The sequence below is a fragment of the Strix aluco genome, chromosome 25 (assembly GCF_031877795.1).
Source record: "Strix aluco isolate bStrAlu1 chromosome 25, bStrAlu1.hap1, whole genome shotgun sequence".
In the NCBI taxonomy this organism is placed as follows: Eukaryota; Metazoa; Chordata; class Aves; order Strigiformes; family Strigidae; genus Strix; species Strix aluco.
Genome location: NC_133955.1, coordinates 8413703 through 8429931, shown reverse-complemented (window position 1 = coordinate 8429931; position 16229 = coordinate 8413703).

Genomic DNA, 16229 nt, shown 5'->3' with positions numbered 1-16229 from the left:
GTACCCGCCGGGCCTTGGGTGGGCCCAGGCGCGGGCACCCGCTCCCTGACACAGCCCTTGGCGCTGGGGCGCGGGACACAGTCCCGCAGCAGGGCCGTGGCTGGTGAGAACATCCCCCCTGCCTGCGGGTCGGGCCCAGCGGTGCCCACCAGCAGGGCCAAGCTGGAGCTGATGCCTGCGCTCCTGGGCCAGCCCCAGCTTCCCCCCGGTGGCCCACGGCCAGGCTGGGCCGCAGCCAGGCCCCGCTGCCGGCTGCTCTGGCTGCGGGGGGAAGGTGCGCGCCCCGCAGCTCCCCGGCCCAGGCGGCCATGCATGTCCCCGCTGGGCAGAGCGGCTCAGGACACGGCTCCTGCTGCGGGAACGGGAATCCGGCGGTGGCTGGGGAAGGAGGTTCCCACGGAGCAGCGAGGCCGGACGGCCCTGCCTGCTGCTGCTTCACGTCAGCGCCTGTGCAGACAGGCCCGGGCTCTGGGCAGGGGCACCGCAGCCGTGCTGCCAGCTGCGGCGGTGGCTGCTCCTGTCCCGCTGGCTGCTGGCAGTGCTGTCCCCTGTGCTGTCCCCTGTGCTGTCCCCTGTGCTGTCCCCTGCTGCCCAGGGCCGAAGGCGAAGGCTCCGGTGGGGCTCAATTAGGAGCATCTGCTCAGACAAAGTCCAGGGCCCAGCACAGGTCTCTCCAACAATGGTTCCCACTGCAATTTGCATTTATAAGAGTATTGCCATGGCAGCAGAAATTTGCATATTAATAGAAGCCAGTCCTAATTGTTGAGCTGCTCCTAATGTCTGGGAGCAGAAAGGAGCCTGCAGTGTTTTACCAAGCTGCGGCTGCGGGGGCCCTGCGTCCCACGCCAGCCCCGCTCCGGGCAGCTCTCCTGGGACCTGAGCAGTCACCCACAGTGTGAGCTCAGGAGCGAAAGCCGGGGCTCCCGTCCTGCCTGCTGGGAGCCACCTGCGCAGGCCGGGCTGACCCTGCAGTCTCCGCACCTCCTGCATGCCCGGGATTGCCCACATCACCCTCCCGGTAGCCCAAGCCCTGGCCCTGCTGCCCGCGCTGGGGTGGCACAGCCGGTACCAGCTGAACGGTCCCGCCAGAGGCACCCCCAGCCCGGCCAGGCACGGCTTAGCGTGGGGAGGCCCTGGGTCCCTGCCCTGTGTGACGAGCAGTGTGGAGCGGCCGGGGGCTCGCCAGGGAAGGGGGTCAGGGCTCCCTGTCCCTGAGATGAGGAGTCTCCCTTCTCCTCCTCAGCACAGGCTGCTCCCGGATCCCCATGGCAGGGGCAGGAGGCTCTGCTGCAGCCCAGCCCTGCTCGGCCCCCTCGGGCCGCAAGTCTCTCCAGCGCGTGGGCTGCCCTCCTCCTCCTTCTCCTCCTCCTCCTCCTCCTCCTCCTCCTCCGTGGCTCCCTCCTTCCCGCCGCTTCAGCCGGCGCCGGGCCGGGCCTTCGCCGCTGGATGGCACACGAGCCCCGGCGGAGAGGCCCGGGTGGTCCCGGGGGGCTGCGAAACCCCCGGCTGCTCCGGGCTGGGGATGCCGGGGAGCGCTCGGGGGTGCTGGGGGGTGCCGAGGGGTGCCGGGGGGTGCTGGGCTTCCGGCCCCGCAGCTCCGCTCCCTCCCCGCAGCCCTCGGGAGCGGCGGCGGCTCGGTGGGAGCGGGACTCTGAGCTCGGCCGGACACTACGTTCCATCGGCCGCCCCTCCGCTCCTCGGGAGCACCCGGGGCTCTTCCCCACCGGGGCTCCCTCCAGATAAGGGCGAGCTCAGCCCCCTGCTCCTCGCAGCCTGGAAAATCCGGGGGGAGGTTATAAACCTGCCGGCCTCGACAAGCACAGGCTGAGCCCTTTATTTAATATCATCCTTCTTGCCAGCGAGGCAGGTGGGAGGCAGAGGGTGTCAGCCCGGTCAATAACTCGCTATAAAAACCCCTCTCTGCCCCGGCGCCCCGCCCAGCCCCTTCTTCACCTGCCCCTGTCGCCCTTTCAGCCCCCACTCTCCTGCTCCGGGGTCTCCTCTGTGTCCCCCCCGCACCGGGACAGCTCCTGCCAGCGCTGGAGGATGCCTGACGCTGAGCTGCTGGGATGGGGCAGCACCAGGCTACCCCGGCCGTGGCTCCCCTGTGTGTCAGCCTGCCCTGGCTTCGCCCCGGTGCCGCCACCCCCTTGGCCGCGCTGCGGGTCCCCGGGGCCTGGGTGCCCCGGCTGTGCCCGGGAAGGTGAGCGGGCGGCCAGAGGAAGGGGCCGGGTGTTGCTCTGCCGCCCTTGGCCCCATTGTTCTCCTGCAGCTGCTGTGTCAACAGGAGTTGGGAGAGGAAACGGGGGCTAAGGAGATGCCAAGACCCCCGCTGCTAAAGGGACGATAAGGAGGGAGGGGGCAGTTACTGGCTTTCCAGGGGTGGCGGATGCAGCAGGGTCCCCCGCGGCGCAGCAGAGCGAGAGTGTTGTGTCCCCAGACCCTGCCGTGCTGCCCCGCGGGCGGCGGGAAGCCGCCGGGGATCCACGGGATGCTCAGGCGGTGCTTTACTTAGGCCAGACTTTGCAAAAGATGCAAGTGATTTGCCTGAGAGGCCTTGAAGAGGCCTGGCACTGGGGCGGGGAGGGACCCCACAGCCCCTCCCTCCCGATGGCATGGGGCTGCTCAAGGCTGGTCCAGGGGCTGGGGCCTGGCTGGGCTCCCGGGGGAGTTTGGTGGAGGGGCCCTGACTCCTCCAGCCCGTTCCCGGGGTGCTGCACCATCCCAGCCCCGAGGGGTGGGGTGCAAGTGGGCGACCCCGTCCGTGTGTGCCCGTGGGCCCTGTGTTATCCAAAAAGCCGACCCGTGCCCGGTGTGCAATAACCCAATTGTAACACGCTCAGGAGAGAGACTGTATTTGCTCAGGCCCGGGTGCTCCGGGGACTGTTCCACAAATCAAGCACCGAATGGGAGGATGAATGCAAGGGATGGTCCGGCGCATTTTATGCCTATCCAGGAATCTAATTGGGACCCCAACAGAGATGAGGGAAAGCTGATGATAAAACGATATCAGCAATTAATATTATATGGAATTAAAAATGGAATTGCTCAGCCAAAGAACCTTGCCAAATTAACTGAAGTAATTCAAGGAAAATCAGAAGACCCCTCACCCGTGCCCAGGGCTGGCAGGAAGGGGCGAGCGCTGGGGGGCTGGGGGCACGCTGCCGTGCCGAGCTGCACTGGGATGCAGCAGGCAGCTACGCACCGGCTCCGGGAGCCGGGCACCGACCTTCCCGTGGGCTCCCTGCCTGCAAACGGCCCTTCAGAGGGGTGGCAAAGTTCAAAGACCAGGAGCCGCGGGCCTGGCCAGGGCTCACGGGTCTGGCTCGGAGCACGCACGGAGACACCCCACCACCACGGTCCCCTCCCCGTTCGGTTCGGTGGCTGCAGGAACACAACCCCGCGGCTGCTGACGTGCGGTGGCCCCGGAGCCGCTGTGCTCGTGTGCGCGCCCCCGCCACGTGCAGCGCCTGCACGTCCTCTCAAACACCCGTTGCTCGGCCGGGAGCCGGAGCCCAGCCCCGGCGCTGCCGGCCACCAGCGCTCCCACGGCACGAGCACCAGAGCCGGGCACCAGCACCGCGTCCAGCGCTGCCAGCGCAGCCAGGAGACGCAGAGCTGCGGTTTTGCAGTCGAGTCTGCTCGGGGTGTCATTCACGGCAGCGTCAGAAAACAACAGCAAAAACCCCAAACACCCCTGCAGCCTTCAGGCTGCCCCCGCCCCGAGTCCACACCCTCCCGGTCACCAGGCGCTTCCCAGGAACACATCTCCTGATCTCCAGGCCAGTTTTTCCTGGGAAATCTCTGCAACACAATAGGATCTTCAGCTGGGGCAGCTGGGCAGACAGTGGCCAACACCTACAGCCCTTCCTCTCCCTCCCCCGCGGCAGTTTGTTTGTTCCTTCGACATTTATGGGTCAGCTGGAGTCAAGAGAGCTAATGAGCGGGAGCAGGGCCCCGGGCGCTTCCCAGGCCGCTACTGGTGGGACTGGGCAGGGGATGGCAACAGGGCTGGGGACTGGGGTGGGGACAGGTTGGCCTGGGGAAGGCTGGTGCAGCCGGGTGGGGTGACCCTGCATTCCAACAGCAGTGCAGGCCCAGCTTAGAGACTGTGAAATTGAGGGTTAACTGGCTCCCTAAAGGGGGTCTCCAAGCAATAAATTAGGAACAGTTTAATATTTATCCCAGCGCAGAGACCAAATACTTTGATAAATTGAACAATAAAATAGATCTATTACTTTATAACCTTTAAGCTATATTTAAACTAAATGGAAATTAATCTTTTAAAAAATCTGACTTTATTCAGATTTACGTTTTCATCATCAGACCAGATCAAAGGATTTCCTGGGGAAGTCTATTTTAGGAACGGTTTTGGGACACACACCTGTGATGTTGCTCTATTTGGGGCACTCAGACTATGAGAGGGCAGCCACAGCTCTTCCTCGTCGCTACCCAGCATCGCTTCCAGCAATAGGAACCACCCTGCAGATCCGCCCTCTGGTGCGGAAAAGCGCCGGATCCAGGCAAGGAGACCGTGACCTCCCCAGCATCTCCGCAGACACCGCGGCACTCACCCTGCCGGGGAGCCCGGTTCGAGGGAGGTGTCACGCCAAAGGCTCTGCAAAGCCACCAAGGGCCCTTGCTGCCGGCAGGCCCTGCCCAGAGGACGCAGGGACCGATCACGTTCAAGAACCGCGGCCGCGCGGCCGTGCGAGCACCGGGCCTTCGCCGGCCGCACCGCGGCAGCAGCCGCGTCCTGCCCAGCACCTCCGGCACCGCGGCCGCGGGAGCTGCTGGAGCCCGCGTGGGATCCAAAGAGCACGCCGACGTCAGAGCCAGGGCAAAGTCTGGCAGGACGCAGAGAGGTGTGAGCGGCAAAGCGCCGTCACATGTGCCCGATACACGTGACCGTGGCGCAGGACCAGCGCCCGGTGTTCTGCGCTGGCCCGGCCGCGTCCTGGCACCACGCACAGGCAGGAGGAGAGCGGGGCCGGGACAGGGATATCTCCCACCCTGCGTGGAGCAGCATCCCTTCCCCTGGCCGTCGGGTACCCGGGACAGGCTGCGCTGCACCGTGTGTCCCGAGACCATCCCGGCCGCGGGCGCTGCCCCGGGGTGACTGCGCCAGCCCAGGCCGGTGACGGGGCGCGGGGACGAGCGGGTGCGTGTGAGGGTGCCTGCACACCCCGGCCAGGCCATCGCCTCTCATGAGGCTTTGTCCGCACCATCACTAATAATATCAAGGTGTTCTGCCAAGTTCCTTCCAGCAAACCTATGACTTCATCCAAAGTGACAGGGGACCTGATTTATTATACTAACGAGCCGGCGATAAATAAACATGACCTGAGAGAATCCCAATCCCACAATTCCATTCTTGTTCGGCTCCTTGGGGGAGATGAAAGGTTTCCTGCAATTTCCCAGTGCTACCCAGAATCTCCCCTACTTGATCTGCCAAAGCTTTCTCCTGCTGTCGAGCCTGGCATTTGATTGAATTGACAGAAGCGGCTTATTAATTGTACTAATGAGGAGCTCAGCAATATGGAGCGGTGGAGAGAGTCCAGTGTGGCTAATAAAATGCTCAAAGCTGAGCAGAGCATAAGGTCACCGTGTTGCCAGGCTACTGGCTAAGCTGCCTGGAAAACGAATATGTGAACCAGTAGGTGACTCTGGGAAAAATATTGCTCCAGAACTCACATAATTAATAGGACAGTGATGCTTTATTTTCTTAGGAAGAATATACAGCAGAGAGGGTGTGAGCGCACAGGCTCGCGGCCGTCCCTGCTCTCGGGAGCAGGCAGGGGCTGAGTGGCTGTGGGTGCTGGGGCTGTGGGTGCCGGGGCTGTGGGTGCAGGTGCCGGGGCTGTGGGTGCCGGGGCTGTGGGTGCAGGTGCCGGGGCTGTGGGTGCCGGGGCTGTGGGTGCAGGTGCCAGGGCTGCGGGTGCTGGTGCCAGGGCTGTGGGTGCGGGCCCTTTCCCAGCAGCGTCGTTTGAGCAGGAGCAGCACGTTTGCTCCCGGGCCCAGGCCCGCAGGAGCCCCAAGCCAGGCCCTAGGAGAAGGCGCAAGGAAGGTGCCCACGCCCTGACGGATTCGATGTGGCCCAAAGGGAGATTTCGGGTATCTGGTAACGATGAGGGAACTGTCCTGTGTTTGACCTGTGCTGGTTTCCCAAATACCACCGCAGGGAGAGATAAACAAGGCTGATCAGAGCTAACAGTAACCGTAAATTTGGCAAGGGGATGTTCTCGGGATCTCTGATCTCTTGAGACAGTAATTCCCGCTAGGAGTTTATCATACAGCCCCAAAGGGTTTATAGCAATAAACAGGAATGTTTTTGCTCCAGCAGGAAGGAAAAAGGAAAAAAAAGGACAAATACTGATCTTAATCTCTTTTTTTGCCACCAGTTTTGGAGCCCCCATTCAAGTTCTCCAAATTGCGCCTCACCAGGAGAGCTCATTCTCATATCAAGACAGTTATCTGAGCGAAGCCCTGGAGCACGAGCCCTCTGGTTTGGAGTGAGGGCTCTGCCTAAAGCAAACACTGAAAAACGCTCGTTAATCCTTCAGGCTCGTCTGGGACTTGGAGCCAGGGCACCGGGGGCTCCCGTGTAGCCCCTGCCTGGTGCCTGTGCTGTGTGTGAGGCTGCTGGCCTGCGAGCTCTGTCCAGGAGCACCAGTGGGGTCCCTGCACAGGGAGTCACCTGCAGGGATCTGGCCTGTCCCCCAGAAGGGAGCTGCAGGCCGCTGCGCCTGGGGCAGGACGTCCCTCCCGCTGCACCGCCGCCAGGCGCGGCCGGCCGAGGGCTCGGTTTGCCTTTCTGAGAGCTGCGCCGGCTGCTGAACCACAGGAATAACGCTCAGACAACGCGGCGGAAGGGTGTCCGTACAAAATCCCCCACGTTAGTGTCAGGGGAATGAAGCAGTGTGACAGAAATGGCTTTGCCTGCGAACGGGATCGTGGAGGCTTTGTCCGTCTAAACAGAGAGGCCAGTGGGGCACCAGGGGATGGCCCTGGGAGCAGTCCCGGCCGTGCGGGCCGGATCTGGCCCCGTTCCTGGCCCTGGGCTGGCTCCTGGGGGGTGCTGGTCACTGCCACCCCGTGTTCCCGGTGGTGGCTGGGCAGCTGGGGGGGCATCGCCTGCAGGGCGGTGGGGCGGGAGCTGGGGCGGAAGGGCAGGCGGGAGGCAGGGAGGAAGGGCAGGCGGGCTCCACGCCGGGCCTCACCCCCGGGGCTGCCGAACAATGGCAGGGAACGCGGCGGGGAGCTGGGGAAGTGCGGGGGGGACGGCGGGACACGCTCCAGGCGCCTGTGCCCTGCTCTTGCCAGAGCCCAGCGGGCTCCCTCCTGCTGGCACTTACCCCCCAGCCATGGCCCATCTCTGGCCCCACGGCTCCCTGCCCCACGACTCCCTGCCCCACGGCTCCCTGCCCCACAGCTCCCTGCCCCACGCCTCCCTGCCCCACAGCTCCCTGTCCCGCAGCTCCCTGCCCCACGGCTCCCTGCCCTCCGAGGCAGCCACCCAGCCCTTCCCTCCCAGCATTTTTATTTCCCTTCACTGGAGGGAAATGGATTTGAAGCTCAGGTTTCCAAGGTGGAAAAGCAATTTCTTCCCCTGCAAACTGCCCCTGTTCTGTTTTGTTTCCTGATCGCTGCGGACTCAGCTGGCACAGGCTGGGAGGCCGGGGCAGCTCGCAGGCACCACGGTGGCTTCTGCCAGCTCCCAGGGCCACCCCGGCGAGCGCGAGTCCCCCCAGCTCTGCCCATGCCTCCATGGCTGCATGGCTGGGTGCGGGGGCCGGGTGCTTTCCAGGGGGGCTGCCGGCACCCCTGGGCTCAGCAAGTGCAAACTGGGCGAGCCCAAAGCCGCAGCTGCAGAGCAGCCCCGGTGCGGAGCGCGATGGGCAGCGCTGGGTCTGGGGGCAGGGCCAGGCTGCGCCTTCGTGGGCTCCAGCATCCAGCCAAACAGACCCGGCTGGGACAGGACCTCGGCACGGCCTCAGCCCTGGCTCAGGTGGGACCCCGGGGGTTTTCAGATGGAAATGGGTGTTATGGATGCCCTGCTCGCCCTGGAGCTCCACGCCTGGACATGGAGCTTCCCCGAGGCCCGTCAGGGATCCGCAGAGGTGCAGACCAGGCTCCAGACAGGCTGGTCCATGAGCTCTGCCCCGTGCGTGGGAGTTTCGGCTGCGTTCCCTCTGCAGCTGAGGTGAGATTCGAGGTTTCCTGGTATGAGAGCCCGCTGTCCTGCTGCCTGGGGTCTCCCGGGCAGGGCGGACCACGCCGCAGCATCCTGCCCTCGCCCCCGCTCCACCGGCGCTGAGGATGCCGAGGGCCCCCTGCCAAGTTTCCTCTGCCTGGCTCCTCTCGCCAGCTTGAAATTCACTTGGGAAAAAAATACTTAGACTAACAAATAACAAACCTGGCAGCTGGCCAGCAATTCAAGGGCTCCAAAAATGAAGCCGAAATTTGCAGCTGGCCACACTCCCTGCCTGGTTTGGCAGCAGCGCTGGTGTCTGAGCACCTGCCAGGGCCAGGAGCAGCGCGGTGCCGGCAGCCGAGCGCGCCGAACTGGCCGCAGGGCATCGTGCGTGCCCTGGCACCGCTCCGGGGCCGGCAGTGCTGGCGTACCTGTGCCCCGGGCTTTATTCTCACAGAAGGGGATATGCTGGCTGCCGGGAGCAGCTGCTGGGACAAGGAAAATGCCCTGGAAAGCTGTTTGCAAACAACTGTGCTGCCGTGGGAGGAGGCCGGGTGTGTGCTGGGGCTCTCCGCATGGCCGGGTTCAACAGGGCGATGTTGCTCGCCTCTCCCACATCCCGTGGAGCTCCTGGCCGGCCAGACTGGCTCCCTCCCCGTCCCGGCCGGGCTGGCATCGCAGCCCGAGGCAGCCGAACACCAGCTCGGCCGGGCCCAGTGCTGCCAGGGCGGCGAGGGAGCGCGAGGCTGCCGGGCAGGGAGGTCAGCGTGGTGCTGGGGAGTGCGCAGCCGGGCGAGAAAACACAACAGAGCCTGGCAGAGGGTCGGGGCTCCTGCAGGGTAATGCGAACTTTGCTAATCTTAAATGACACCAAGGCAGAGAGGTGCAGGGGAGCGGAGGAGCTGAGAGAGCAGCTGCTGGAGGGGCAGGGTGCTGGGCTGCGGCCCCCCGGCCTCCCCGTGCCCGGGAAGGGGTGTCATGTGGAAGGGTAATTGGATCCCGGGATTTACTGAATGATACCATGGATTATTTCACAGCCATCATGTCCCAGGGTAATCTTGTTACTCCACTACCCAGCCACGTGCACGCGCAGCCCCGGCGTGCCTGGTGACACGTGAGGACCCGCCCGGGACGTCCCTTTGCTGCAGCTTGGTCTGAGACCGGACGGTGGGGGGGTGGTCGGTTAGAGGGGGTGGCTGGTGCCACTGGGGCTGTTGGAGGCACGCAGGAGGCTGGGACGTGGCACCCCGGCTTTGTGGCAGGCACAGAACCCCCAGAGCCGTGAGGGGCCTTGGCAAGTGGCAGCATGGCTGTTCCTGCCCCGGCAGCACCAGGACTGGGGTCTTGCCCCCCGGGACGGCCTCACCAGAGCCGCCTGCCCACCTCGTGCCAGTGCGGGCTGGTTTTGGCAGAGCCCAGACCTGGAGAGGGAAAGGGCCCATCCTGGGAGAGCTGGGGCGTCCCGGGGAGCACAATCCGGGCATCCAGCGGTGGCAGAGAGATTCTGTGTGGGGCCTGGACGTGGGGTCCGTGGCTGCTGCTGGCCCTGTGGCAAATGTCTCCTGAGAGCCCAGAGCACGCGCCTCCCCCTCGGCTCCCCACAACACAGCTGGCTGCATTTTGGAGGCATAAAGGAGGCAAATCCCGCCTCTGAGGCAGTGAAAACACCGCTCACTCCCCCGAGGTGTGTAAGAATAGCAGATGAGCTCGGGCAGAAAAACAGCCGTGACCGCAGCTCCTGCCACAGCCGCAGCCCCAGGGAGATGGAGGTGACGGAGACCCTGTGGGGGGGCACACGGGGGGCTCGGCAGCGCTGCTGGGACCAGAGGGAGGCTGCGAGACCCCGGCCCACCGGGACTGCTGCCCGGGTCCCCCGGACCTGGAAGGTGGTAGGAAACCTCAGGATCCTCCTCCCTCGTCCCTCCGGTTTGAGACGGGGAAGTGGAAACCACAGGGCAGCGTCACCCGGCCCCACGAGAGCCGCTGCCGGCAGAGCCGAGGCACTGGGCACACGGTCTGTGTTTTACTGGGATTCATGATCCTTGGTGCTTGTGCCCCAATGGGCTTCCACCCAGAAAATAAGTATTTGTACCTGGCAGCAACAGGTTTAATCAGAACCAAGCTTTTATAGCAATTTTTAGTTTGTTTTTGTGTTTGTGCCCAGCTGAAACATTGAAATCTGAAACACTGCAGATGCAGCCAACTCTCCCACAGCAGCTTTGCAGCAGGTTAACTTTGGACTGGGATGATAACAAATTATCTGCTAAATACACATGTGAAGGGAGCTTAATGCCAGCGTGTTTGACTTGTCTTTAGCTGCTCCTACTCTAATTTTCCCCGACTTTGTATCACTCGATATGTTTAGTTCTCTTAAGCCTGTAAACCAGGGAAAGGGTAGCAGTGCCTTTATCCTAAGATGGAGCATGACCTCCTGCTTAAGAACAAGGGCTGGCTTTATTTATCCCGAAGCTGGGCTTGGGGAATAACAGAAATGTTTGTTGTCCCACAAAAGACTAGCTTATCAGCTATTATTAGAGCAGGGATGATAATTCAGAATGAGCAGCTTATTAGGCACATTCAGCCGGGTTCTCTGTTTATGGAAGATCTGGGATTTGTTTAGATGGCAACTGCAGTTGCTGCAAGGATTTTCTTCTGGGGGTTTTGGCGACAGAGCGTGCGCGCGCCCGGCGCCTGTGCCGGCGTTCCTGCCATGGGCTGTTGTGCCGCCGCGGTGGGTAGGTAGGTCAAAAGACATTTCACAGGGCACCGGCCCCAGTGAGGAAGCAGTTCTGGCTTGCATGTCAGACTCATGAAATTGCTTTATGCAAATCCTCCTGCCTGTACAGCTCTGCCACCAGAGTTCGTGTAAACCAAACTCAAAAAGCACATGAGAAAAGCAGAAGTGAGTTTGCCAGCCAGAGCTAGTTTTGATGGACACTTTGCAGTATTTACCCAAACCTTAACCCTGGTAACGTGGACTCAGAAGGCAGGACGTGGGGTCTGTAAATGTTTTTTCTCCCCCCCAACAGTCTTCTTGCTGCTCACCGCTCCAGAGAGCACTATCTCCCAGAGATGGGCCTGTGCGAGGGCATTTGTGAGGGGCTGCGGGTGAGGGGAGACGGGGGAGTGGGACCTGCAGGGTGGGAGAGGCTGCAGGCAGAGTGGGCAGAGCGGGCAGAGCGGGCAGAGCGGGCAGGAGAGGCTGCAGGCAGAGTGGGCAGAGCAGGCAGAGTGGGCAGGAGAGGCTGCAGGCAGAGCAGGCAGAGCAGACAGAACATCCCAGCGGGGCAGAGGCAGGAGCACGGTGCAGGCGAGCAGCGGACAGAGCGGGCAGGTCCCCGATGAAGCAGCAGGTCCCTTCCCAGGGGAGAGCCACCCGCAGCCCGCTCCCACCCTGGCTGTGACACGAGATCCCAGCCTCCGCAGCAGCAAAAGGCAAAGTTCCCAAAGCCTGTACCAGGGCCAGGATGCCTCCAGCTTCCAGCGTGCTTTGGTGGTGCTGGACTTAGGCCTGTGTTTGTGCAGGGAAGGGACCTGACCCACTTCAGAAGGAGCCGGCTACGGGCGCTGGTCCCTGCTCCCTCCTTCCCAGGGCTGGGAATGACGCTGAGCTGTGCCCTGGGAGGGAGCAGAACCCGTGGGCTCCCCCCCTCTGCCCACAGCCGGGGGCTGCTCCCTGTCAGCAGCAAGCCTGTGTCAGGGCGTGCAGCGGCTGCGAGCTCCTCTCCGGGGATCTTTCCTCCAAACAGGCACGGTCGAACAAAGCCGGGGGGACGGAGGCCTTCCTGACATTGTCAGTGCTGGCTCTTTGGGAACGGAACAAGTGGGGGTTTGGAACAAGCAGCACCAATGTGTATTTACATGTGCACACAATAGGTCGTGTGCTCACCAGCGCTGAACGGGAGCAAACCCGCTGAACGGGGCAAGGCTGAGACAGCGGCACCGACGAACTCAGCCTCGGGGAAACCGCCCGCACCCAGAGCTCTGCACTTGCTTCCCTTTCCCCCGTGCTCACCTCCACGTGGCCTGTGGGGTTGTGGGCGAATGGCAGGGCATTAAAAAATACACCTGCCTTAGAGCAGCCCCACGCTCCTCTGAGCCGTGCTCTGCTCTCCCCCGTGCCCGGTAATCGCGGAGCGGAGCAGCGCCCAGCACCAACGTGCCCTGGGGCACCTCTCGGTGTGGCGGTGCCTGGGATGCTGCCGAGGCACCAGCACAAGCAGACAAGAGGCAGGCGGCTGCTCCAGCTGGGCCATTGCTGGCACCGTGTGACACAGGTGCCACTTTTCTCTCCCTTTTCGTTACCCGATGGGCTCTGGGGGGTTATTTTGGGAGAACGTTCAGGTATTGAGTCAACCCAGAGAAGGAGAGCAGGGCTGGATGGTCCCATGCTGCTGCCATCCGGGTGGGTGAGAGGCTCTGCAGGCGCCTGGGCAGGGCTGCCAGGGGACAGACACATGGACAAACGTCCCCCCCACCTCCCCGCGGCCCCACGAGCAGGGTCACGTTCCCTCCGCAGGCATGAACGTGGCTCTGGCAGTGCTCCTGCTTGGACACCCAGTCTGACCCACCAGGAGCTGACTGGAGGGCTCTGCATCCACCCCCCTTACTGGCACAGGAGAAAGTGAGCCCGTCCCTCACTTTCCTCCTCCCTGCAGCTCCTGCCTTCCCTTCCTGACGTCGTCCTGGCTCAGCCACACGGGCAGCCAGGGCTTCCCAGGTGGAGCGACAGGAGCAGGCTCCTTGCCGTCCATGACCTGTGTACTCAAGCCAGGAAATCCCAGCCCTCTGCTACTCGCCAGGCTCCAGGTTTAAAAATACTTAAGGAAAATAATCCTCCAGTCTCATCGAGGCCAGAGCAATTCTGGGCAGGTTTCAGAACAAATACTGGGGGTTGTGTTTTGTCTGTTCTCGGCAGGCGCTTGGCTCGGCGCTCGCTGCCTCCCTGGGAACTCGGGCAGCCGTGACGCCTTGGTGGCAGCGCTCGGCCATGTCACAGCTCGGGAGGGAAGTGCCAGGCAAGACGTCTGCTGCACAGAGCACCCGGCCCCGTTTATCAGCCAGGAGCGACTGAGGCCATGGTGGGGTTTGGGAGTGCAGCGTTTCGCACCCAGGTCCATGGTGTTCACCCCGGCCAGCGCTCACCCTCCGCTTCAGCCTCCTCCTCCGCGAGCGGCCGGCCCTTCCGCCCTGCCCCGCGGCTCCCCGGGCTCCCAACGCTCACATGCCGAAGCACTGAGTGCGCTGGGCCTCCGCAGGGATCCCCGCAGCCAGGGAGTGCTGGGGGCTGGCGGTAGCCGGAAGCAGCAGGAACTGGTGGGAAACTGGTGCGACTGGGCAGTGGGAGCCACGCAGCCGGGGGCCGAGGGGCATCTCTGCAGGTGTCAGAGGCAGCTGGGCGAGCCCCGTGCCTGGAGGAAGGCAGGCTGCCTGCAATCCTCTTGGCTCCCAGGCTGCCTGCAGCCCTCTCTCTTCCTTTTCAGACCTCTGAGAGGGCCCCAAGCTCCCCCAAGACAATGCAGGACCAAAAATTGCAAGTGCTACAGAGAGGAGCTGGACTTTGTGCAGCACCCCAGGGAAGAGCTGCCGCAGCCGCTGCTGAGCGGGAGCAGAGCTGGGGAGCAGCCTGGTGCTCCAGCTCAGCCCCATGGTGACCCACCCGGGCATCACTGAAGGTGCCATCCTCCCAGAAGCAGCCCGGTTGGAAACCGATCCTAAAGATGTGTCGCGTGGAGAGGGAGAGGCTCTGCAGCCTGCTTGAAGATCAAGAGCCGTGGCCATGAACCTCTGACGGCTGGGGGTCACCAAGGCAGGCTGCGGAACAGGGCGAAAACAGGCTCTGGGCAGGGATACAAGGGAGAGGAAAATGCAGGTGAGGCAGGGTTATCGACACACGAAGTCATCTGGTGCAGGGTATGGTTAAATTATTTGCAGAGCCCCCACCTTTTCCTCCCCACCCCAAGAACAGGAATAGGGTCATTAAAACAGCGTGTTCTGGGACACGGGCGATCCCGCGGGAGAGCTGGACACGGTGGGAAGCACACCCACTGCCACGGCCTGACCCCGTACCCCTGCATCTTCCCTCGGGGGTCCCCAGGTCTGCCAGGGAGCTTTGTGAGGAAGATGATCCCAGCACCTGGTGTATGCAGCAGAACAGGATCTCATGCTGGTCAGACAGGTTTGGGTGACTGGGGCTGGGCTGCAGTTGGGGGTTCATTCACCAGCATCACCCTGAGGACGGGGCCTCAGTGTCACCTACAGCACCCGGTGCGCAGGCGCTCCCTGGGGTGGGATTTGCCTCCGGGCAGGGGAGTGAACCCCTCCTGCCAGGGGAGACGTCAGCCCCGTCCCCCGCCTGCGCGGAGGCGCCGGCAGCACCTGCTATAGATCCCATAGGATGGGCTGCTTTCCTGAGCGGGGGACTGGTGCTGCCAAGATGTGCTTGTCAGGCGGCCAGCGCTCAGGAAACGAGGAAGGAGAGCGTGGAAGGAACGAGTCACTGCACGGGGAACATATGGGATGGCAATCTGCAGGGAAGGGCGGCAGCTCCCACACTCCCTGACGAGCCAGCGGAGACCCTCCCGAGTCCTCTCAGAGCAGCGAATTAGCATTGGAAAGTACATCGAACAGCATCACTTTCCTCTGGCTCCAGGGACACCAAGGGAGGAGGAACAGAGATACTATTTCTTGTGCCAGATAAGCTCCTCGGCAAAAGGTGACACGCTGGTGTACGCCGCAGCACGAGGGGCCCACGGAAAGGAGGCAGAGAGCACTTGCCCCAGAAGATGAGGAAGGGGCACGGTGCAAGGGTCGAGGGAGGACCACAGTGTACGTGTGACATCTCTTAACATTTGCTACGTGGTCTCCACGCGGCCAAGGATCCCCTATTCCTAAACAAGCTCACCAAGGGGAACATCCTTCTCCTGGCAGTGAAGATCAGCACCACCACTGCTGGATGTGGGCCAAAGCAAAGCTCTCCAGGGAGCACAGGTTCCCTCTTGCCATCCAGCAGCAGTGGGGCAAGCGTACCCCCTGCCATGTGCCTCTGGCCCACGCTGTCCCCCCGGCGCTCACGGGGAGGTGGCCGTCACCCTTCGGTCAGGGCTCCTGGGAGCGACTACATGAGGTCATCCTCTGTCTGCTGGCCTCATCCCCTCACAGCCCGAGTCCCTGTCTTTGCCTCACCACTCACTGGTCACACCACATCCCTACAACCGATTTTGGTAAGGAATTAGCTCGGCTGCCGCTGGGTAACACGTACTGGGTGCGGTCAGTGCGCTGAGCTCCGTTCCCGCCAGCAGACGCAGCTCTGATGCCGTCACTAGTGTCTGCGCCCAGGGCACTTGGGGCCACTTTGCGGAGACACGACCCTGCTAAGGGACAGTCTGTGTACCCGGGAGGTGTGTGAGCCTGCGGCGGGCGGAGCCTGGATGGGTCAGAATTGACCTAAGTGAGTGTAAAGATGACCCCAACTGCAAAGGTTTTCTATAGGATGTTAGTGACCATTTTGAACATTTTATCAGCAGACACTTTATTCCTAAAACAGATTATTTTCTAAATAATGACAGAGACTGTTACATCAACACACCCTGAACAATGTGGGGCCTTTATCATCCGATGGAGGCAGAACCTGCCTGTTCCCTGAGGGTGCTGCTCCGACGCCTTCTCTTCCCCATCCATTACCACGGGGTTGCTGTGATGGGTAAACTCAAAGGCTGGAAGCTCAGCTGAAGTGAAACATGAATCCGAAAGTTCAGAAAACCTTTTCCCAAAGCCTAGTCAGGAAACTAGGATGGATATCTAAAAAGAACAGACTTTCCCAAGAGATTGCCAATAATTCCTGGATTTGGACCCTTGTTGTTACCTCTCTTATCAAGCAGGACATGCGTATTCGTGACAGATGAGAGGCCTTAGACTTTTACACCTGCTAGAGACATTAATTCCAAGAGAAACCAGAGCTAGTGATTATATTTTGAGATTACTACAGGTCTTTAGTATTTACAACAGGACACAGAAAACCTGAACTTGAAGTGCT